Source organism: Capra hircus, chromosome 4, assembly GCF_001704415.2.
Source record: "Capra hircus breed San Clemente chromosome 4, ASM170441v1, whole genome shotgun sequence".
NCBI classification, from domain to species: domain Eukaryota; kingdom Metazoa; phylum Chordata; class Mammalia; order Artiodactyla; family Bovidae; genus Capra; species Capra hircus.
Window position 1 is genome coordinate 91,671,472 of NC_030811.1, and position 25,923 is coordinate 91,697,394.

General features: G+C 37.5%; 1 protein-coding gene across 5 annotated transcripts in view; it reads left to right on the forward strand.

The window, feature by feature from the left end:
* MACC1 (MACC1, MET transcriptional regulator) overlaps window positions 1-25,923 on the forward strand; it is an 86,361-nt gene that overhangs the window by 25,249 nt on the left and 35,189 nt on the right. Inside the window, exon 1 of one of the 5 annotated variants that reach the window (XM_018047340.1) lies at window positions 15,398-15,506. The exons of 3 other annotated variants lie outside the window; for them this stretch is intronic. The gene's annotated coding sequence lies outside the window, so the exon portion shown is untranslated. Of the gene's footprint in view, window positions 1-15,397; window positions 15,507-25,923 lie in introns of those variants that run through there. One more of the 5 variants, XM_018047341.1, reaches the window with a different exon arrangement.

Consider the following 25,923-nt stretch of genomic DNA (forward strand, 5'->3'; position numbering starts at 1 on the left):
GCTCTGAGTGACCTGACTGTTCAAGGAGGAGAGAGTAATAAGCTACATTTCATAATGTTGATGGATTAAAGACACTGAATGAGAATTTACCTTTGAAATTGGCAATGGAAAATCATAGGTGACCTTGACAAGAGCATTTCTGATGGAGTGGAGAGTGGGTAAAAATGATGGAAGGACACCGAGAGTAAGAAAAAAATAATTATGGATGAACAGAGAAGGTATTTTTCTGTGTCTGTTTTTGCTATAAAGGGAAGATGGGAAATAGGTGGAACCTAGAGGGTATAGTAAGGTCAGGATGGTTTGGTTGACTTTTCAAAAGATGTCCAAAGTATCAGCATGTTTTTATGCATTGGAAAAGATGCAACAGAAGGGAATACACTTGTGATGCCAGAAAGAGAAAGGTTGTTTTTGATGCATTTCTTTGAATAGGTTACTAGGAATGGAACCTGCGTATCTGTGGAGCCAGGGATACTTGGCTGGCAGTACCAACAGTTCATCCTCAGTAATGGGAAAGAAACCCAAGTGCATGATCCAAATATAGGTAGTTCAAAAGAAGTGTTGGTAAGAACAGGTGGAAGTTCTCTCTGAATGCTTTTTTTTATCCTCAGTAAAATACAAAGGAAAATTATCAGCTAAAAATGGAAACCAAGGAGGGTGTTAGAGATTCAACAAGAAAGGAGAGGGACATGTATGTGCCTGGGATTTTAAGTAAGATTGCCTTGCAACATTAGGAACTAACCAACTGGGGTTAGTCTGTGTGTTTTTCTTCATCTATGAGCGCTTTCCGAATTATGGTTCAGTGTTGGGTTTCACCAAGGTACAGTCCCAATGGTTAGTATTGATAGAACTTGTAGAAACATTTGGAGAGTTAAGGAGGAAGGCAGGAAGGTGGTTGTAGTGACCATTCTTGTCTTTTAAACTGTGAATAGAGGAAGAACTATTTGAAGAGGAAACAGGTGAGAGGCAGTGAAACAGTGATAGAATCAGTAGGTTGCTGGTCCTATAGGGTAAAGGAATCAAGGAATTGCCATGAAATATTAATTCATATTAGAGTTCATATCAATTTTAAGAATTTTTCTTTATTCCCATTGTGGTTTCCCCTTCATCCTGTTTTTCCTTTAAACATATCCATCTTTAGGCATTCAGTTCAGTTCAGTCGCTCAGTCATGTCCAACTTTTTGTGACCCCATGAATTGCAGCACCCCAGGCCTCCCTGTCCATCACCAACCCCCGAAGTTCACTCAAACTCATGTCCATCGAGTCGGTGATGCCATTCAGCCATCTCATCCTCTGTCGTCCCCTTCTCCTCCTGCCCCCAATCCCTCCCAGCATCAGAGTCTTTTCCAATGAGTCAACTCTTCACATGAGGTGACCAAAGTATTGGAGTTTCAGTCTCAGCATCAGTCCTTCCAAAGAACACCCAGGACTGATCTCCTTTAGAATGGACTGGTTGGATCTCCTTGCAGTCCAAGGGACTCTCAAGAGTCTTCCCCAACACCACAGTTCAAAAGCATCAATTCTTTGGTGCTCAGCTTTCTTCACAGTCCAACTCTCACATCCATACATGACCACTGGAAAAACCATAGCCTTGACTAGACGGACCTTTGTTGGCAGAGTAATGTCTCTGCTTTTGAATATGCTATCTAGGTTGGTCATAACTTTCCTTCCAAGGAGTAAGCGTCTTTTAATTTCATGGCTGCAATCACCATCTGCAGTGATTTTGGAGACATTAGGTATGATTTAATTACTACTGTCCTCTCTATGTGAAATAATATTTTCATAATAAAATAATATATACCCATTGAAATTTAAAAAATATAGAAAAGGTAAATGAAAATCACTGAAAGAGTCTTACCACTTAAACAAATGTACTGGTAGTATTATTGTGTATGTCAGTCTTTGAATATCTCTGTCCTATTTCTCTTCATGACATTTCATGATTTTCTACCATGTTTAAGTTTTTTCATTTCAACATAGTCTTATAAAAATACTTACTGCTAATCCTAAAGGAGATAAATCCTGAGTGTTCATTGGTAGTACTGATGTTGCAGTTGAAACGCCAATACTTTGGCCACCTGATGTGAAGAACTGACTCATTTGAAAAGACCCTGATTCTGGGAAAGGTTGAGGGCAGGAGAAGGGGATGGCAGAGGATGAGATGGTTGGATGGCATTACTGACTCAATGGACATGGATTTGGGTGGACTGGGAGTTGGTGATGGACAGGGAATCCTGGCGTGCTGTGGTTCATGGGGTCACAAAGAGCCAGACACGACTGAGCAACTGAACTGAACTGAACTGATTCCTATATAAACAATGAAAAATAAGACAGAAATTAAGGAATCAATCCCATTCACCATTGCAACAAAAAGAATAAAATATCCAGGAATAAATCTACATAAGGAGACAAAAACCTGGACACAGAAAATTATAAGACACTGATGAAAGAAATCAAAGATGACATAAACAGATGGAGAGATATTCCATGATCCTGGGTAGGAAGAATCAATATTATGAAAAGGACTATACTACCAAATGCAGTCTACAGATTCAGTGCCATCTCTATTAGATTGCCAATGGCATTTTTCACATAACTAGAACAAAAGTTTCACAATTCATATGGAAACCCAAAAGACCCTGAATAGCTATAGCAGTCTTGAGAAAGAATGGAACTGGAGGAATCAACCTTCCTGACTTGAGAGTATACTACAAAGCTGTAGTCATCAAGGCAGTATGGCACTGACATAAAAACAGAAATATAGACCAATGGAATAAGATAGAGAGCCCAGAGGTAACGCATGCAACCATGGGTACCTTATTTTTTGACAAAGGAGGCAAGAATATACTATGGGGCAAAGACAGCCTCTTCAATAAATGGTGCTGGAAAAACTGGATAGCTACATGGAAAAGAATGGAATTAGAACTCTTCCTAATGCCACACACAAAGATATGGAGAGATATTCAAAGTCAAAATGGATTAAACACCTAAGTGTAAGACCAGAAAGTATAAAACTCTTAGAGGAAAACATAGGCAGAACACTGAATGATGTAAATCAAAGCAAGGTCTTCTATGACCCACCTCCTAGAGTAAAGGAAATAAAAATAAACGAGTGGGACCTGTTTAAACTTAAATCTTTTGCACAGCAAAGAAAACTACAAACAAGGTGAAAGGACAACCCTCAGAATGGGAGAAAATAATAGCAAAAGAAACAACTGATGAAGAATTAATTTCCAAAATATGCAAGCAACTCATACAACTCAATGCCAGAAAAACAATCAACCCAATCAAAAAGTGGGAAAAAAGACCTAAAAAGTCATTTCTCCAAAGAAGACATACAGATGGTTAAGAAACACATGAGAAGATGCTCAACACCTCTCATTGTTAGAGAAATCCAAATCAGAACTACAATGAGATACCACTTCACACCAGTCAGAATAGCCATCATGAAAACATCTACAAACAATAAATGCTAGAGAGGGTGTGGAGAAAAGGGAGCCCTCTTTCATTGCTGGTGGGAATGTACATTGATACAGCTACTATGGAAGATGGAATGGAGATTCTTTAAAAAGCTAGGAATAAAACCACCATATGACCTCCAAGGCATATACTCAGAGGAATCCAAAATTGAAAGACACATTTATCCCAATGCTCATTGCAGCACTGTTTACGATAGCTAGAACGTGGAAGCAACCTAGATGTCTATTGACAGATGAATGGATAAAGAACTGTGGTACATAAAGACAATGGAATACTATTCAGCTATAAAAAGGAACACGTTTGAATCAGTTCTATTGAGGTGGATGAACCTAGAGCCTATTATACAGATTGAAGTAACACAGAAAGAGAAATGTAAATAGTGCATACTGATGTATATATATGGAATCTAAAAAGATGGTACTGATGAAATAATTTTCAGGGCAACAATGGAGAACAGACATAGGGAACTGACTTATGGACATGGTGGGAGGGGAAGAAGGAGATGGTGAGATGTATGGAGACAGTAACATGGAAATTTACAATACCATATATAAAACAGAAGGCCAACAGGAATTTGCTGTATGAATCAGGGAACTCAAACAGGGGCTCTGTGACCATCTAGAAGAGTGGGATGGAGAGGGATATGGAAGGGAGGTTCAGGAGGGAGGGGACATGGGTGTATCTATGGCTGATTCTTGTTGATTTATGGCAGAAAACAAAATTCTGTAAAGAAATTATTCTTTAAAAAATTAAAAAGTGCATCTCTGACCTTTCATTTCAGCTCCCTCCAGTGCAGGCCTACCTGTCTGCCCCTAACTCCTCTCCATTTCAGTGCATCCAAGCATAACTTATTAAAAAAAAAAAAAAAACTTCATGCTATTACATACTTCCACCAAGATTACCTTTAATGACTGTATAATGTTCTAATGTGGGTATGTTTTGTATTCCATTCATTTTTTTCTCCATTATGGGATATTTATACTAATTTACTTTGGCATTAAAATTGTGTGGTGATGAATGTTTTATGAATGATTTTAAAATTATTGTTTAGATCGCCTAAGGAATTTTATGTGTTCATTCTTCCTTTTTTTAAATGAAATTATTCAAATGCCTCAAACCAGTCCTTAGACATTTTTATTTTCTTCAAGTGAATCCTCTCAAAGTTTCCAGATAGTATTTTAAAACCTTTTCCAGTGAATTTAAATATAACAGATCATTCTTTCATTTTCAGTATTTTGGGCTCCTTTTATTTATTTTATTATCTTTCCCACTTTTCAATATGATACTATATTTTTATGATGCTCCATCCTGACCAGAGCTGTAAATTCACATGTCCTGTTGTTTTCTTGATTAAGATAATGATTTATTCTAACTTCTAGTTACTTATTTTGGCATTAAATATTTTATACTTATGGATCAGTTTTTATGTTGAAAGTTTCCAGACCCATTTAGAATGCTGATAAATGCTTCATCTCATTTATATTGTAAAACTCAAAAACATCCCAGTTAGTAGGTCCCCTTGAGTTTATAAGAATCAAAGATGCCTTTAGATTACAAGGGGTCATGGAGAGGCAACATGAGGATGTTAGAGAGAAAAACAACGTGAGAAACCAATGAGCAGGGCTTTGCTGACCTGGGATACAGTTACAGATGTAACCGGTGCTCTGGCCGTGTGGTGGCAGGTGTGGTTGGTCCTTCAGGGGAGCTACTCAAGGCCTTCTGCTTTAGGATTTTCAGGGACATTGCCTACAGATTACTCTGGTTTTACTCTATGACAGTGTGGACCCCAGAGCAATATTTTTGCACTTTGGCTCTTGACTCTTTTACTTCTTTGCTATATGACATTAGGTAAGTAAACTAATCTCTACATACCTCAGTTTCCCTCACTGCAAAATGGAGATAATAATATCACTTACCTACTATGCAGATTTGGAGAAGGCAATGGCACCCCACTCCAGTGCTCTTGCCTGGAAAATCCCATAAACAGAGGAGCCTGGTGGGCTGCAGTCCATGGGGTCGCTAAGAGTTGGACACGACTGAGTGACTTCACTTTCATTTCACTATGCAGGTTGGAGGAGATAACAGATGTAAAGTCCTTAGAACACTACCTAGCACAGAGTATACCTGGTAATCTTTAGCTGTTATTAGTTACTGCAAGTTTAAGTTTACCTATAATAGACAAACTCTTGCTTCTGTCAGATTCCCCTTATTTCCAGTCTCTTCATTTTCTATTATTTTATTCACAATCATTTGTAAATATTAATAGTAATGTTTACTGTATTCTCTGTTTTTACCTTTTTCCCTTTGTAACTAAGCAGATTAGGTATTCTTTTACAAGTTTTCTTCATAGATTATAATCTACTTAAATGAATGTTTCTATTTTCTTCCATATATTTTCCAAGTGCCATCTCATTTTTAGCTTGGACATCCAACCTTATCCAAAGAAACTTCCTTATATTCTTGTCTTTCTTCCATGATTACATGTCATTTTCAGTCAATTTGTCTCTTTGGTTGAGTTAAGTTGGAGTGTTCATTTTGGTTATTGTTTGAATATCAGAATATATATTTTAGAATAATACATGTTTTTATATAGTCTTATGAAAGCTTGCAATAGATATTGTAAGATATATATTGTAATAATGATAATATAATAATATAAAATAGATATTACAGTCTTATAAGAACTTACAATAGGTATTGTAGATAGATAGTGGTGGAATTTTAAAGAGCAATTTGTCAGTCTCTTATTAATTCTTAAAACAGCAAATTGTAAACCTCTGTACAAATAACTATTTGTTAGTAACTCGAGTTCAGCTTTTTACTTCTTAAGAGAAGACTGAGACTCCTCCTCCATAGTCTCACCAAGAGGCTAAAGAGACTCATGATATATGTTTAGAAACTTGGAATAGGGAATAAAAGGAATATTGAAAATTTTATCAAACCAAGAAAAGAAAGACAAATAAGTAAAAATACAATATGAGGTGGGAGAAATAAGTAAAAATCATGACATTTGATGACTTTTAAATGACTATAAAATGATAGAATTCAACTATTTAAAGACAGAGATTAACAATCAATATGAATTCTTAAAAATTCATCTGTTAGCTGTTTATGGTAGCATACCTAATAACCAATCAAAAGTATTGAAATCAAGAGAAAAAGATGTCACACAAATACTGAATTTCCTTGAGTTTCAGGCACCATTCCATTTTAAAACACACCCTTATGATATATAATACCAGAAAACAGAAAGTCATCTCAACTCTAATAATTGTTTATGCATTTTGATTTCTAAGATTTCAAACTGTGTAAAAAAGTGCCTTAAATTGTGAAATACAATAATGAAAAGTATGTTGGTAGGCAGTATTAATACCACATAAAATAAAATTTAGGTCAAAAAACATTTATGGTGATAAAGAGAAATGCTAGAGAAAAATAAAGAGAAAATCCGTTAAAGAAACATAACTACTGCTTCCCTGGTGACACAGTGGTAAACAATCTGCTTGTGATAAAAGAGTCATGGGTTCAGTTCCTGGGTTGTGAAGATCCCCTGGAGAAGGGAATGGCAACCCACACCAGTATTCTTGCCTGGGAAATCACATGGACAGGAGCGTGGCTGGCTACAGTCCATGGGGTCACAAAGAGTTGGACATGACTTAGCAACTAAACAGCAGCAGCAGAAATGTATCTAGTCTTAACAATAAAGCCTCTAGCCTTATGAAGAAAAACTGATGAAATTTCAAGAAAATTTGACAATTTAAAAATGTGTTTGGCAATTTTATGACATCTCCAGCAGAAATTTATAAATCAAACAGGTGTAAAATAACTGTAAGGATAGAGTAAGCTTGAAAAAGTAGCTTAAAAATTTCCTAATAAGTAAAACTGGATAGAACAATTTCATGCATAATGTTAGTAATTTGTCCTTTAATTTCAAATATTGTTTGTGTATTTCCAAATTTTAAAATGAAAAAAATTAAAATGTATTATATATCACACAAAATCCTGAACTTCTTTCCTACAAATGTAACAGAAAACTACTAAAACACACGTGCACGAAATACTATGTAGTTAATATAGATGTATAACAAAATACTGCTTAGTTCCAGTAGCTTAAAAATTCATAACCCCTTTATTTATACTATCTTTATTTTGCAGTGACTGCTTATGATTCTGATGTTCTATTGGTTGAATTTGAAAAGAAACTTTGCTGTTGCTATTCAGTCACTAACTCCTCTCTGATTCTTTCCAACCCCATGGACTGCAGCATGCCAAGCTTTCCTTTCCTTCACTATGTCCTGAAATTTGCTCAAATTCATGTCCATTGAATCAGTGATGCTATCTAATGATCTCATGCTCTGCTTCTCCCTTCTCCTCTTGCCTTCAGTCTTTCCCAGCATCAGGGTCTTTTCCAATGAGTCAGCTCTTCACATCAGGTGGCCAAAGTATTGAAGCTTCAGCGTCAGCACGAGTCCTTCCAATTAATATTCAGGGTTTATTTCCTTCAGGATTGATAAGTTTGATCTCCTTGCTGTCCAGGAGACTCTCAAGAGTGTTCTCCAGCTCCACAGTTTGAAAGCATCAATTCTTCAGCACTCAGCCTTCTTTATGGTCCAACTCTCACATCTGTACATGACTACTTGAAAAACCATAGCTTTGACTATGGATTTTTGTTGACAGAGTGATGTCTCTGCATTTTAATATACTGTCTAGGTTGGTCATAGCTTTCCTTCCAAGGAGCAAGATTTTTAATTTCATGGCTGCAGTCACTGTCTGCAGTGACTTTGGAGCCTGAGAAAACAGTCTGCCACTGCTTCCTTTTTCTCCTTCTTTTGCCACACAGCGATGGGACCAGATTCCATGATTTTAGTTTCTTTAATGTTGAGTTTTAAGCCAAGTTTTTTGCTCTCCTCTTTCATCTTCATCAAGAAACTCCATAATTCCCCTTCACTTTCTGCCATTAGAGTGGTATCATCTGCATATCTGAGGTTGTTGATATTTCTTCCAGCAATCTTGATTCCAGTTGTGATTCATCCAGCCCACATTTCACATGATGTACTCTGCATAGAAGTTAAATAAACAGGATGGCAATAGCCTTGTTGTACTCCTTTTCCCATTTTGAAACTGTCTGTTGTTCCATGTCTGGTTCTAACTATTGCTTCTTGACCCATATACAGGTTTCTCAGGAGACAGGGAAGATGGTCTGGTACTCCTATCCCTTTAAGAATTTTCCACAGTTTGATGTAATCCACACAGTCAAAGGCTTTGCATAGGCAATGAAGCAGAAGTAGATGCTTTTCTGGAATTCTCTTGATTTTTCTATGATCTGACGAATGTTGGCATTTAGATCTCTGGTTCCTCTTGCTTTTCTAAATCCAACTTATACATCTGGAAGTTCTAGTTCATGTGCTGCCAAAGCCTAGTTTGAAGAATTTTGAGCATAAATTTAATAGCATGTAAAATAAGCACAATTGTATGGTAGTTTGAGCATTCTTTGTCATTGCCCTTCTTTGAAATTGGAATGAAAATCGACCTTTTCCAGTCCTGTGGCCACTTCTTAATTTTCCAATATTGCTGGCATATTCAGTGCAGCACTTTAATAGCATCATCTTTTTAGGATTTTAAATAGCTCACGTGGAATTCCATCACCTCCACTAGATTTGTTTGTAATAATTATTCCTAAGGCCCACTTGAATTTGCACTCTAGGATGTATGGCTGTAGGTGAGTAGTCACACCATCATGGTTATTCAGGTAATTAAGAACATTTTTGTATAGTTCTTCTATGTATTCTTGCCACCTCTTCTTAATCTTTTCTGCTTCTGTTAGATCCTTACCATTTCTGTCCTTTATCAAGCCCATCCTTTTAGGAAATATTCCCTTGATCTCTCCAGTTTTCTTGAAGAGATCTCTAGTCTTTCCCATGCTATTGTTTTTCTCTGTTTCTTTGCATTGTTCATTTAAGAAGGGCTTCTTATCTATCTCGCCTTCCTATTCTCTGGAACTCTGTGTTCAGTTGGGTATATTTTTCCCTTTCTCCTTTGCCTTTCACTTTTCTTCTTTCCTCAGCTATTTGTAAAGACTCCTCAGACAACGATGTTGCCTTCTTGCATTTCTTTTTCTTGGGGATGGTTTTGGTCATTGTCTTCTGTAAGCAATTTGACTTAGGTCATACCTTAATGGCCTAGTGGTTTTCCCTGGTTTCTTCAGTTTGGCTGTAAGCAATTTGACTTAGGTCATACCTTAATGGCCTAGTAGTTTTCGCTAGTTTCTTCAATTTGAGCATGAATTTGCAATAAAGAGCTGATGATCTGAGCCACAATCAGCTCCAGGTCTTGTTTTTGCTGACTGTATAGAGCTTCTCCATCTTTGGCTGCAAAGAATACAATCAATCTTATTTTGGTATTGACTATTTGGTGATATCCCTGTGTAGAGTTGTCTCTTGTGTTGTTGGAAATGGGTGTTTGCTGTGACCAACGCATTCTCTTGACAAACTTTGTTAGGCTTTGCTCTGCTTCATTTTGTACTCCAAAGGCAAACTTGCCTATTACTCCAGGTATCTCTCGACTTCTTACTTTTCTATTTCATTCCCCTGTAATGAAAAGTACATTTTTTTTTCAGTTTTATTCGTCGAAGATTTTGTCATAGAACTGGTCAACTTCAGCTTCTTCAGCATTAGTGTTTGAGGCATAGACTTGGATTACTGTGATGCTGAATGGTTTGCCTTGGAAGTAAACCAAAATCATTCTGTCATTTTTGAGACTGCACCCAAGTACTGCATTTTAGACTCTTTTATTGACTTTGGGGCCTACTCCATTTCTTCTAAGGAATTCTTGCCCACAGCTGTAGATATAATGGTCATCCAATTATATTCACCCTTTTCTGTCCATTTTAGTTCACTGATTCCTAAGATGTCAATGTTCACTCTGGCCATCTCCTTGACCACATCCAATTTACCTTGATTCATGGACCTAACATTCCAGATTCCTATTCAATATTGTTCTTTCCAGCATCAAACTTTACTTTCACCACTAGACACATCCACAACTGGCCGTCACTTTCACTTTGGCCCAGCTTCTTCATTCTTTCTGGAGTTGTTTCTCCACTCTTCCCTAGTAGCATATTAGGCACCTTCTAACCAGTGGGGGCTCATCTTCTGGTGTCATATCTTTTTGCCTTTTCATATTTTTATGGGGTTCTTGTGGCACGAATACTGGAGTGGTTTACCATTCTCTCCTCCAGTAGACCATGTTTTTGAGAACTCTTCACGATGACATGTCCATCTTGTTTTGCCCTGCATGGCATGGCTCATAGCTTTATTGAGTTATGCAAACCCCTTTGCCACAACAAGTCTGTGATCCATGAAGGGGACCATGTTTTGTCAGAGCTCTTCACTATGACCCATCCATCTTGGATAGCTCTGCGGGGCATGTCTTATAGCTTCATTGAGTTATACAAGCCCCTTTGCCATGACATGGCTTTGATCCATGAAACTTTAGGTTTTTAGCTAAAAATATTACTTTGAATTTAGGGGAAATAAACATATTTTTTTCCTAGAGAGGCTGCCAATAGGTCCTAATGAGAGGTTCACATGTTATGTAAAATTTGTGTAATAAAAGCTGGAAAGCTTTTACTGGGAAATGTTAACTAGGGAGATGCTCTTTGGGGATATATCTATATGTATGTATGTGGTAAGCTAGAAAATGTTACCCTGAACATAAGAAAACTCTTTTGGCCTAATATAACCAAGGTTTATGCTAAAAACAGGCTTTTATATTACCTTGGTATCCAAAAGTGTCTCCATATAGATCTTATAGTACTAAGAGAAAGAAAAGAGGAATACATAAGCCCCAACAAAGCCTGATAAGGGAGAGAGTATTTGTCCTTAAAGCCTAAAGTAGCACTGGTCTTAGAAATGATCCCTGGGCTATACCAGGAAGGGCCATGCCACTTACAGGGAAGAGAGAATCCTACATGTTTGCTTTATCACCTTGAAATCCCATGTCTCTTACAATGTCCCAATAAGTGTTTTTGCCCCAGAAGGTTTGACTTGTAGAGATGGGCATCTTGAGCTTCCTATATTTAATGGTGTATATTTTATGCGTGTCCAAAACAAAACAAAATGAAACAAATATAGTCAACATATATATTCTCATATATATGATAATATTCTAATATTCTACAATATATTCTCATCACCTTTAATTATGATTCAGTGGCTCTCAATGTTTGTTGTGCATCGGAATCTTCTGGGACGTTTCTCCAGACTCTTGTAACAAGTTCTGGACATCAGTGTTTTTTTGTTTATTTGTTTTTAAGTTCCATGGTTGATGATGCAGAAGAATGGCTGCAAATCTCCATTTTACACTAAACTAGTGAGGGCAGTCAGTCGGGGGCTGGAAGCAAGACCATCACAAAGCTCCCAAGCAGCAGTCTAGGAGGACCCCGACCTGGCACCAGGTGGCGCTCTGGGCACAAATCTGAGCCTCCTTCCGGTTTCCTCAGCTGAACACACGGAATCCAGGAACTCTCACAGAGCAGTGAGGGTCTCAGTAGACGGAAACGCAGCCCTCTATATTGAGTGTTCCAAGTGCTTTGAATGAAAGGGGAGAGGCGGAGGAAGGGAAAGGAAGAGTTCCTTCTGGAAATGTTCGAATTTCTTTTGGGGGAAGTGAGAGAGTTCAATTTTTCAGTCTGATTTAATGAAGTAAAAAGGACAGTGATGGATAAGTCTATTCATCCCATTCTGGATGGTTTCCTTTGTATTTAATTTGCTATTTCTATTAGAATTTAACACTTGAAAATAGAATCAACAAAGTCTAATTTAAACATTAAAATTTGGCATTCCTGATGGCTCAGTTATGGCTATGTTTACTTTTTTCCTCATGATGATTTTAAATATTTAAAAATATTTACAGATAGAAGGAATGTATATTGACTATTTCACATCATCTATGTGCGACCATGTGTTTGTCTAATATAGTGTAATTACTATAATATAGTGTAATTACTGGAGAAAGAAATGGCAACTCACTCTAATATTCTTGCCTGGAGAATCCCATGAACAGAGGAGCCTGGCAGGCTATGGTCCATGGGGTCACAAAAGTTAGACACGACTTAGCAACTAAACAGCATAGTGTAATTACAGTGACAACCATCCTGGTTTCCCTGGACTGAGAGGTTTTAGTTTCAAAACAGGACAGTCCTGGGCAAACCCTCATAAATTGTAGCCCATACATTCATTCAGGCAGCTGTGTTTTCCTGTTATTCATGCCTTTGAGTAGGACTCAGCATTTCTTATTAGTGATCCACTATAAGCCTTTTTTACATCAGTGTTCATGCTGTTATCATTTAATAGCAGCTGAACATTTGTACTGTCTTTCTGTCAAGAAGGTAGACTTTAGATATGTAAATGATTTACACTAGCATTTTAAGTTCAAACCTAGGAAGACTGAGTATACACAAAATATTTGTCAGAGGGTGTTTTCTTTCCTGGCAAAGAATTTGAGGAATCTTATAATTAATTCAGTTCAGTAACAATTCAGGGGCAAGTATTGGCTAAAAAGCATTAGATTTTGTTGCAAAAGGACTGAGAAAAACAAGTTAGAAAAAAATACAGTAATTTTTCAATTACTCTCCTTAGAGAGGTAAAAAGATCATAGTTGAATAATCAATCATGTTAAAAGCAGTTAAACTTCCAAAGTACTTTTTCTGGTTCCTCTTTTCCAATATTTCTTAAGTATCTTTGTCAGTAGCTACTCATTACTTATGCTAAGACCAACAGAATTGATGTGATTTTTTTCACAGATATGAGAAAAATAAGACAAATAAGAGCTATCATTTTCAGCAGTAATTGGTATTAATTCAGGATTTATGCTATTCAGTTTAATATTTACAACAACTTTTCTACCAAAAATTCTGCAGCTTTATTGATATATAATTCACATACCACTAGAACAACTTTTAAAATATTTTTATACTTTGTTGTCAAGAAAGTGATGCTCAGACAGTGAATTCATTTGTAAGCTTTGTCTTGAAGTTCTATCTGTCTAATTTCAAGGTCTGCATTCTTTCTCTTGCACCCCAGTTCCTCTGTTGTCATGAGCCCGCCACTGTTTTTGACAGGAGTAATGCAAATACCTGTTAAAATGTTCTAAGAAGAATGATGGATAGGAGATAGGGTCCCCAAAGACAACTGACCAGCAATTATTTATTTTCCCTTAGGGGCTGAGGTCAGGGTCTCAAACCATCTGAATAATAGGAGAAGCTTCTGGAATAGGCCTAGTTGGAGAAATTATTTCTATATGCACAGGAATAATAGGAAGGAGGGATCAGAGGAAAAGAAAGAGAATCAACTGGTCCTGACACTTTTTATATAGTACTTTGACTATTAAAGCAGCACTATCAATGTGGGCTCATTAATAACAATAACAACAACAATACTTATTATTAGTCTTCATTTTTTACAGATGATAAACAGAGTCACAGAATGTTTAGTAACTTTCCTTAGTTTATACCCAGGGGTCCAAAACAAGAGAATTCTAACTTCAAAGCCTCAATTCTTTGTATTTTGCAGAAATGCATTTACACATAAAAACAGAAACAAACACTGCTGATAGGGGAAAACTACTGAGATCTCATAATGTCAAGTACTCTATAAAGTGGTAGAGTTTTACAGGGTATAAAACTTAAAAGAAAACAAATACAGCATTAGTCTCAGGGTCCTGAAAAGGGCTGTGCAAGTCAAAGACCTACAGGTTCAGCCCCCTTAATCGCAATAATTCTACTCTAGCTCCACCCTTTCAGAATCAGTACTTGACCTCTGTACCTTTTAAAAAATACAAGCTGAGAGACTTCTCTTGCACTAAACAATGCAAAAAAATATTGCTTAAGGTCATTTAAACAGTCAAAATCATATCCAGGAGCTCGTGCAACAGTTAAACTTGTTCAGTTACCTACCAGCTCTCTGAAAGTGTCACCTTAATTTATTCACTTGTTTTGTTTTCATTTTTTTTTAAACTGAAGAATGATATATACTTACTTGTTTAAGAGCATTATATTATTTGAGTATTTGTAAGCAGTCTTCAATTTTTTGAAATCAAGAAAAATTTTGTGTGTGCATAAGGAAGATATATTTCTTTTTTTTGTTGTTATTTATTTATTTTTTATTTTTTTTCAAACTTTATTTTACTTTACAATACTGTATTGGTTTTGCCATACGTTGACATGAATCCACCACGGGTGTATAAAAGTTCCCAATCCTGAATCCCCCTCCCACCTCCCACTGCATATCATCTCTCTAGATCATCCCCATGCACCAGCCCCAAGCATCCTGTATCCTGTATCGAACATAGACTGGCAGTTAAACTTAAGAGACATATTACTAGGAATATTATATGGTAGCAACAGACATTTGATAATACCTTCATTAAATGTTTTCCACAGTAAAAGTACTAACTTTGTTCTATGACTCAGAAGGTTGGTATCCATGTTTCTATGTGGGAGCATTAACATAGCTATGATCTCAGGAAGATTCCAGCCGATGTCCTAACTGTAATATGCAGAGGTAGAGTGATCTGTTCAGGTCTGCGATTTAGCCACTCCTCTTAATTGCACAAGTGGGAGTGAATCCCATCTTTAGCTTAGCCGATTGTTTGGATCAAGAGATAATGCTTCTCTGGATCCTCATCAAGAACTGGAGCATATAAATTTGTGTGGGTTGAAATGTGTAAACAGAAACTCAGTTGAGAGAAACTAAGTAGAGTGGGCTTTACTGGACCCGATGATCTGTGCTGCCCTTTTGTAACCTAACATTCTTCTATTAGGACGGGGAAATAAATAGCTGCTTAGCTGGAACCCCTGCTCTCTATCCAATTTGACAGTATTGCCCTGGGAGAGATGCCATCAGCACATGTTAAGAGAGAATTCCATGACAGAGACTCACACTGTTCAACATACACCAAAGGGTGGGCCAAAGATGTCCTTCCTAGCAGTTATAAGGTCCCCAACACTCCCAGTGATGTTGATGCTTCCGGTAAGTGGTTTGTTTGTATCAAATGCTCACTGTGTAGCTGTAACTAGGAATGTTTTCCTTATTGTAGTCTCTATGAGAAAGTGGAGAGACAAATTTTTGGTCTATTGCTAATAATATAGTGGAACGTACAGCATGATGTTGGTAAAATTATTTATTTTATTTTCCTACCAACTCTCTGCACGTATCACCCTAATTTATTTGCTTATATATTTTATTTTTTACTGAAGAACAACACACACTTACTTGTTGGGTAACTGCATTGTGCTATTTGAGTATTTGTAAACATTTTCAAATTCTTTTTTAAACCAAAGTGTGTGTATGCATACACACACACACACAAAAAAAAACACACAACACTCTTAAAATGAACATACTGAAAGGACTTCAAATTAATAAAACAAATGTTTACTGATTATCAATTATGTGCTTAGCTCAATATTAAATACTGATGATTTATAATGAATATTTATAAGAAGTATATAATACTCTCTGAAACACTTCTCTCTCCATGGATTAGCTTCTGAACTTTTGAAAGGTTTCTTACCATTTTTTACGTGTTGGTTACATAGTTCTGCTCTCTGAAGTGAAAGACAGGATGTTGCAAGAATGAGATAAAGTCAGGATGAGTAGAACTAACTTTGCCAAGGAAGTGATCTTCTCTTGCTTTAGCTAAATGTCCTACCTAAAAAGTCCTTGTTTGGTAGGAGGTACAGTGCATGAGGCTGGAGACCACTTTATTTTATTCTCCTTGAATTAAACTCTTTATTATTTTTGGTTCAAAGTCTTAAAATCTAAGCCATTGTTACTTTTGACATCATATAGCATCAGAAGTTTAAAAGATCTATATGTTGTTCTTATAGAACTCATGGAAATGGCTAGAAATATTCTCATACTCTTCTTCTCACAGAGTTCAAATCAGGAGGTGAGAGTTTGATTCTTTGCCCCTACCAGTGATGATCCTAGTATCCTGGACAACTCATTTAAACTCTCTTCAGCTCAGTTTTACCATCTGCAAAATGAGCATTCTTTGTCTAAAATAATGCTTTTCTCTTTTCTTCATGGTCACTTGTAACTGTAGTCACTTGCGTTAGTTCTGAAGGCTGAAAGTTGCCAACTGCATGAGCCACTCCATAATTTGCAATGCCCAGTGCAAAATGAAAATATGGAACCCCTTGTTCAAACATAGTACTTCAAGATGGCAACAGCAGAGTATTAGACCAAGCATGAGACCCTGCTGAGAATGGGACCCTGGTTGATACATTCTTCTTGTGGGTCCTGATAACTTGGTGACAGTCTTTTGGGGTCAAGATTGTGACTTGATAATACTCTCCAGCAACAAGCCCGGGCATAGCCTCTCATCTTACTTCCTTGTTCTGACCAATGGATAGGAAGCATAGTGTAGGGTTCAAAAGCTTGTTCTCTAGAATCATTTATCCCTAAGTTCAAACAATGGCTTTGCTGTTTAGTACCTACATAATTTTGGGCAAATAAACTCCCAAAGCTCAATTCCCTTATCTTTAGAACCAACTTTCTAGTGTTGTTGCAAGTTACAAATGAGAAAATTCATGCATGGCATTGAGGATAATAATAATAATAGCTCTTATTATGAATTGTTGTTGTTGTTTAGTCTCTAAGTCGTGTCTGACTCTTGTGATGCCATGGACTATAACCCACCAGGCTCCTCTATCCATGATATTTTCCAGTCAGGGATATTGGAGTGGGTTACTATTTCCTTTTCCACTTATTATGGATATGTTTTATTATTTTTCAGGTCTGAATTATTCCTTTTGTGTATTTGTTTAGAGTCCTTTACAGTTTCTGTTTCAGACTATGGTTCCTAGGAAGGTTTCTTGGCTACATCATGAAGCTGAACATAAGACAATTTCCATTCCACTCTTCCTCTGTTTCTGATTTGTACTTGCTAATATGATGTTATCCTGCATAATTATTGTAATTTACCAAAACTTCAGCTCTGCCAGTGATGGAAGGGTGATAAGATAAAAAGGACATGATGGAAATCTTGACATGGTTATATTAACAATATGATGTATTGATGGAATGTTTTGAGTCACAACAATCAGAGGCATCATAGAAATGATTGTCTATTACTAATACTGCCTAATGCACCAGGGTCCCTGCTGCCCTCCCTGGAAAAGAGCCTAAAGCTATTTTTCTTAGGAAAAGTGACTGCTGATATTTTCCCTGTCAGCTCTTTTAAATCTTTGATCATGATTACCAGAGGTAACACTCAAAACCATTAGTCCAAAAACGTTAAACCATTAGTCATGGTTTAATGACTAATGGTAAGAATATATACCGATCAAAGATTGCCAGTATACAATCAGAAGGTGCCCTGGGGTTAATATCCAGTGGGGCCATACGCATGATGAAAACATCCAGTGAAATCACAGAAGGTAAGCATCATCACAGTTATTTCTTTTGCTTATAGTTCTTTTGTGTTCCATTGAGACTTTTTATACCAGTTGCATTTTCAGGAAAATGCAAAGTTATTTAGGTAGGTTTGGCCTTTTGGGAGTGAAGTCCACTAATCCAATAATTACTTTTCTGACATTTTAGCATGTACTGTCACCTATAAGAGTTATAGCCTAGATGGAAGTATTTTTAATATCACATAGGTCAAGAATTAAATGCAGTAGAGATCATAGAAATATAAAGGAGACCTGAGATATTCAAGGATAAGTTGGAAAATACTTCAAACCTACTTGGTGGCTAAAAATAGCAATCTTCCCTGTATAATGACTAGCATAAACATAACAACTTCAAATGAATGCATTTTAAAGGAGTAATTCTTTTAAATGATACTGCTTCCCAGGTTACTCTTGGAAACACTGCCCCCTTCTGAAAAAAATCTGTAATCTTTTACTAAATTATACAATTGGTAAATTTTCTAAGTCACTTAAGGCCTAATTGAAACAGTAAAATAAATGAAGGTCAAAACTTTACTCATTGGTTCTTTAAGAAAAAAAAGGTAGATCATGTAGAGTCAGAATGATTGTGTTGTAAAAGCATACTGGCCAGAGCATGTCCCCAGTTAAGTTAGTAAAGTACTAGATTGTTCTTTTCCTACTTACTCATTCCAAAAAAGACTGACTCATGCTTCTTTAGATGAAGTTTAAAATTTCCTGTTTCTGACAGCAATTGCAACTGAGTGTAAAGTTTAACTAGAAGAAAACACAAGGAAATAAATGATAAATGTGTCTAGTGCTATTTGCACCTGTGTAAACATGCACTGCCCTCTGTATGCCGGCACCATGTTCCTTCCAGTCAAGAGCTTTTCCCTTTTATTGCCTGTCCCTGTGTTTATAGGAAAAGAATTCCAGATTTAGAAGAAAGTCCAGTGAGGTGTGTGTGTATGTGTGTATGTGTGTGTATAATCCTGTGTGTGTGTTCATACAGAAAAAATTTACAAGAAGAAAGATCTGTTGAGGCGTAGTGGGAATAGCCAGAAGATAGGAGAAATCTATTGGGAAAGAAATCAGCAGGGTGGTTTTTAGAATGTGATTCTTAAAATGTGTCCTCTGCATCCCCAGAACCACTGCGTCCTATCACTTGGCCACTTCCTTAGAAAAGCAAATTCTCAAGTGCAACCCCAGCCCTTCTGTTAATAGATTAGAAGCGCTGATGGGGTGGCTCCAGCAAACCGTTTTGTTTGGTGTTTGTTCAAACCTTCCATGTCATTCTAGTGGGGTTGCATTTTACAACTACTGGCTTAAATGACAGTGAAGATCTTCTTAGGTGACTGGAGAAGAGGAGTACTCTACAAAAAATTCCAGCACAACCACCTTGTTCCTTTGTGAGGAGTTATGATCCTACAGGAGCATAATGTCATAAGGCATCATTCCTGGTTCTTGCATGGTTGAGATATTCTCACTGCATTCCATTGGGTTATAATTATGTTTTACTTCAAGGGTTATTTGCTGCTAAACAATCCTTGGTATAAATTATTCCTTTCTGTCTTTTTTCTGTAAGAAATTAAAGAGTTTAGGTAGATTTCTGTCTAAACTGGTTTTCCTTTTAAAATGTACTTTATCTTTTTGAAAAATACTTTTTATATTTAAGTATTTTCCCCCACTTTAATTTGCTTAATTTTACTGAAGGATGTGAACTCAGTTTTCCTGTTTTAAAGTTTTGGCTACACTATTTCAAAGTGTTCTAAGGATTTTAGTATTGGGCATTACATTTGGCAAAATCAGCCAGAGAATTTTGAGAATCTGCCAAGAAACGAGGTTCAGTATAAAATGCACATAAAATTCTGCTTTTCACCAAAACTTTCCATGTGGCTTTACCTGTTAGAGAAAAAAACTGCTATTGCACCATATTTTAATGAGATAATTTTTGCATTTGCTTATATACCACGTTTGGAAAATATGACCACTTTTTCCTTTTATTTCTCCGCCTTCCTTTTCCTTGGAATATGTGGGGTCTTAGCTGCCCAGTCAGGGATTGGACCTGCTTCCCCTCCATTGGGAGCATGGAGGGAGTCTTAACCAGTGGACTGGCAGGGAAGGTCCTCCTTTTTCTTTTCTTTTCCTTCCTCCCCTATTTTCCTTTCTCCTTTTTAATTTTTTTTCTTTTATATCAGAAAAGGCTTTTTATTTCTTAAAAAAAGTTTTTGAAATAAAATGTCAAGAACTTGAAAGTAATGTATGGCAAAAAAGACAAGTGAGAGGTGAAGGAGGTGTGGTTAACAGATGGACAACAGGAAGCAAGGTTAAGCAACAGTGGAAACTGGAACTGCAAGGTAGGATAGGCTCAGAATAGAATGTTGGGAATCTTGAGTCTGAGAAGGGGTGTATGGCAGCTTGCATTATGGAGTGTATGGGATAGCTGTAATGTGCATGGGTAATTATGACTGGTCAGCCACTCAAAAGCTATTTGATCTTGTAGGTTACTTATGTCCCATGGCTAAGATTCACCTTTGGACTCTATGAAATCTGATTTAATATACCTATTTTTCAGGGTTGTCATAGGTCTCAGAGAAAACATATATGTAAAGAAAGCTGAAGCTCAGCAATGCCATGTCTACAGTTAGTACATACTGATACTTTTACTTGTAATTCATCTGTTTTCATAGTTGCATGATACTCCATTGTATTATAACACCACAGTTTAACTTATATAACAAAGGATATTTTGATTGATTCTAGTTTTTTGATAAATATATAAAGAACATTCTTATATATTTCTTCTAATGCACATATGCAAGGTTTACTAGAAACAAATAACTGGAATTAAAATTGCTAAGTACCAGCATCCCAGGTGGCGCTAGTGGTAAAGAATGCACCTGCAACCCATGAGGCCTGGGTGGGAAAGATCCCTGGAATAGAAAATGGCACCCCATTTTTGTCTGGGAAATCCCATGGGCAGAGGAGCCTGGCAGGCTACAGTCTATAGGGCCGCAAAGAGTCGGGCAGGACTGAGTGCGTGCACACACACACACACACACACACACACACACACGCACCCCATAAGCATCTTTCCTAGATAATACTAGATTGATTTCTAAGTGGTTGTGCTTTTGACGCTTCCATTAGAAGTATATAAGTTTGCTGTGCTCCTCATCTTTTCCAATAATTAGTGTTGCCAGATTTTAAAACTTTTCCAAATTTCATGGTTGATAATTGTATCTCATGTGGCATCCCTGATTATGTTTCCCTGATTGCTGATAAATTGAGCATATTTAATATATTTATTTGATATTAACAAGAGGTGGCAAGAATACACAGAAGAACTATACAAAAAAAGGTCATAATGACCCAGATAACCACGATGGTGTGATCATTCACTTAGAGCCAGACATCCTGGAGTGCGAAGTCAAGTGGGCCTTAGGAACAATCACCATAAACAAAGCTAGAGAAGGTGATGGAATTCCATCTGAGCTGTTTCAAGTCCTAAAAGATGATGCTGTTAAAGTGCTGCACTGAATATGCCAGAAAATTTGGAAAACTCACAAGTGGCCACAGGACTGGAAAAGGTCAGTTTTCATTTCAATCCCAAAGAAAGACAATGCCAAAGAATGTTCAAACGACTGCACAATTGCACTTATCTCACACACTAGCAAAATAATGCTCAAAATTCTCCAAGCTAAGCTTCACCAGTACTTGAACTGAGAATTTCCGGATATTCAACCTAGATTTAGAAAAGGTAGAAGAACCAGAGATCAAATTGCCAACATCTGTTGGGTCATAGAAAAAGCAAGAAAATTCCAGAAGAAAACATCTGCTTCATTGACTGCCCTAAAGCCTTTGACTCTGTGGATCACAACAAACTGGGAATTTCTTCAAGAGATGGGAATACTAGACCACCTTACCTGCCTCCTGTTGCATGCAGGTCAAGAAGCAACAGTTAGAGAACAGAGTGGCAGAGGAATAGATGGATGTGGAGTACATCTCTCTCCACAGATACAAATAGGAATACACCTTCAGACACAGAAGTGCATGGAGAACACCAGGTGAGAGGGGACAGGAGTACCTGACCAATGGAAAAGAATATATAGAATCATGCAAAACTCGGTAGGAATAAGGAACTAGGGGGAGAAACAGGAATGTTAGTAGGACTGGACCTGCCCTCTGTGGGTGGGGAACTGAAGTAGCTGTCCGATCCCCATGTCGGGGTAATTGACTGAGTCAGAGGAGAGACATATAAGGCTGAGAGTGAAACAGCTGTTCTGTGGCAGCCTAAATGGAATGAGAATCAGACAGTCCTTGCTGCAGCCATATGTACTCTGGACAGGAACGCTGGTCCCCTGGAAGGTACAGTGGCTGGGAGCTGGAGTTTGGGGATTGTGGGGCAATCCCAGGGTGAGGGGTGCTTTGACTCCAGAGAGACAGATTGAGGGGATATGAGGGAGGAGATCATGGTGGGAAATGCCTGTGGAGGAAAGCCAGGCAGCCATGGAAGCAAGGCGATGCTGCTGAGTCACATGTAGTGGGTAGAAACATCACCATAGCCTTTCTCTCTCCACACACCACCACCGACAGCTGAACAATAGAGAGGCTGTCCCATCAAACACCTGACGCACTGAACTACAGAGTAGGACCCCACCCAGGGTGTTCCTTTATGTAACTGATGCGCCAGTCTACAGAGTAAACCCCAGTCAGGGGGGCCCCTCTATGTGCCTGAAAGGGCGGAGCTACAAAGACTGACCAAAGAGGCCTTCTGATTGCCAGCTACAAGAGGCTCAAAAAAAGACTCTGATAGGGCCATAACTCCTGCAGCAGAGGCAGTGCATGTCCCTGTACACTTGGCTCCACCAGGGTCCCTGCAAGCCAAGCAGCTGCTCCAGTTTCACACTCAACTCTCACTGGGGCAGAGCTGCCAGAGGCAAAAAAAATTCTTGCGTCTATGCACGCAGGGTTGCTTCGGTTGTGTCTGACTCTTTGCGACCCTGTGGATTGTGGCCTGCCAGACTTCTCTTTCAGAGAGAGGGTTCTCCAGGCAAGAATACTAAAGAGTATTGGCCAATACAGGTTGCCATACTCTTCTAGAGCACTATATTTCCTGCTGCCCTCGCTGTCAGCCCCTTTGAGTACCTGGTGCTGCCAGAACCCCTGGAAACCAAGCAGCTGCACTACCTCCACACCTGGCCCTCACAGAGGCAAACCCAGGTCCTCAAGGGCAACCTCAGGAGCTAAACCCCAGTGGGCGACCCGCTTGCAGAGGTGGAAATAAAACCACAATTGAAACCCAGGGGCAGTGTGGCTAAGGAAGAAGACCCAAAACTTTCAAAACAGCTGTACAAGCTGCAGATTAAATCCACATGATCAACTGGGCAGACTTTGTGTCTATGGAATATATAAAAGGCCATTGAGAGCTCCCACAAAAGAAAATGCAGTAGCTCTGATAGCTGTGGACATTGAAGGCAAGACATACAGGAGTAGGACCAGATTAAAATCTGAGCTGTCCCCACAGCAGGTCCAGAGATCAGCACAGTGTTGGAGGGCATCCTAGGGAGGTGAGGTGGACTGTGACTTGCAGCAAGGGAAAGGACTCTGACAGCAGTGACTCAAGAAAAACATTTACTATTCTTATTTTTTGAGTTGTTCTGTAGATTCTTTTAGATATTTTTTTCTTTTTTCTTTTCCTTTTTCCCCCTTCTGTTGTAGTTATCAATTTTATTGGCACTAAGAAATCCAATTAAGCTTTTGAGCTTTTTTTTTTAGTCACATTTTTATTGTTATAAACCTCTGCCTGTACATTGGGCTTTTGCAGCTGTGGAGGTTTCCTTTTTTATTTTTCTTTTCTCTTTTAAATTTTAATTTTTAAGCCTACTATTATTTTTTTCTGCATTTATTACTTTGTTTGCTTTTCCTACTGTTCTCTTCCTCTTGCAGTTAATCTTTAACATATAAATCTTCTTTATCTACCTCTATTTAACTTTGCATATCTACTTTTTCTTTCCTTTCCTTCTCTCCTTTCCTCTCAACAGATTTGTTAGTTTTATTTTGATTGCTTCATTCCCCAATTGGCACCTTGCTTTAGTTTTGTCTTCCAGTTTGTGCCTTAGTTTCATTCTGGTAGATGTAATTTTTGGTTTCCTTTGTTCACGGGGTCAATCTATTTGTACTTGATTTTTGCTGGACTGTTTTGATTTTGCTTATGGGTATATATGTATACGTGTATATTCAGTTACACTTTTTATTGTTGTTATAAACCTCTGCCTCTTCATTGGACGTTGGCAGTTCTGTGGAGTTTTCCTTTTTTTTTTTCTTTTTTCTTTCTTCTTCTGATTTTTCTTTTTTCTCTTTTTTATAATTATAATTTTTAATTTTTTTAAACCTATTATATTTTTTCTACATTTATTCCTTTATTTTCCTTTCCTACTATTCTTTTCCTCTTGAAGTTAATCTTTAATGTATACAAATCTACCTCTATTTAATTTTGCATATCTGTTCTTTCTTTTGTTTCTTTCCTTTTCTCTCAACATATTTGTTAGCTTTGTTTTAATTTCTTTATTTCCCACTAAGCACCTTGCTTTAGTTTTGTTTTCCAATCTGTGCTTTAGTTAGTTTTGTTCTTAACTGATAAATATAATTTTTGATTTCCTTTGTTCTCTGCATCAATCTACTGTACTTTATTTTTGTTGGGCTGTTTTGACTTTGTTCATGGGTGTATCTGTATATCCCATTATTTTAATTATTATTTGCCTGATTTTGTAACTGCCATTTATCTGGAGTTCATCATTGGTTTCTTGTTTTTGGATATTTGTTTTAATCTCATTTAATGCCATAACAAACCACTTGTGAAATCTTTGTTCCGAGCAGATATCAAGCCCTGAGCCTTTGGAGTGGGAGCTCTGACTCCAAGACCCTAGACTACCAGAGAACTAACCCTGGGGAGTATCAAATAGTGAGAACTCACACAAAGGAAATCACTTGAATACAAGACCTGGCATCACCCAACCACCAGTAGCACGCTGTGCAGGACACCTCATCTGAACAACAAACAAAACAAGAATACAAACCCAATCATCAACAGACAGGAGTACCACCTCACTCAGCCTTGCCCATCAGAGGAAAAACAAACAAACAATCAAACAGACAAAATCTCAGCACAAATCTCACCCTATACAAAGCTTGCAGAAACCACTGGAGCAACCATAGGAGGGCAGAAACCAAAAGGAAGAAAGAATTCAACCTTCTTCAAAGAAAGAATTCAATTTTCTTTGAAGCCTAGGAAAAGGAGACCTCAAACACAATAACTTAAAAAAAATAATGAAAAGGCAGAGAAATACTGCACAAGTGAAGGAACAAACTAGAAACACAGAAGTCTAAATAAATGAAGAGGAAATAGGGAAACTATCTGAAAAACAATTAAGAGTAATGACAGTAAAGATGATCAAACACCTTGAAAACAAAATGGAGAAAATGCAAGAATCAATTAACAAAGAATTAGAAGAATTAAAGAATAAACACACAGAGACAAACAGCACAATTACTGAAATGAAAAATACTCTAGCAGGAATCAATAACAGACTGTCTGAAGCAGAAGAACGAACCAGTGAGGTGGAAGATAAAATGGTGGAAATAACTTCTGAAGAGCCGAATAAAGTAAAAATAATGAAAAGAACTGAGGACCATTTCAGAGACCTCTGGGACAATGTCAAACACACCAACATTCAAATTATAGGTGTCCCAGAAAAAGAAGAGGAAAAGGGTATGAGAAAAATTTTAAGAGATTATAGTTAAAATGTCCACAACATGGAAAAGAAAATAGTCCATCAAGTCCAAGAGGCACAAAGAGTCCCACACAGGATAAACCCAAGGAGAAACACGCCAAAACACATACTAATCGAACTAACAAAGACTAATCACAAAGAAAGAATATGAAAAGCAGCAAGGGAAAAGCAACAAGTAACACATAAGGGAAACCCTATACACTTAACAGCTGATCTTTC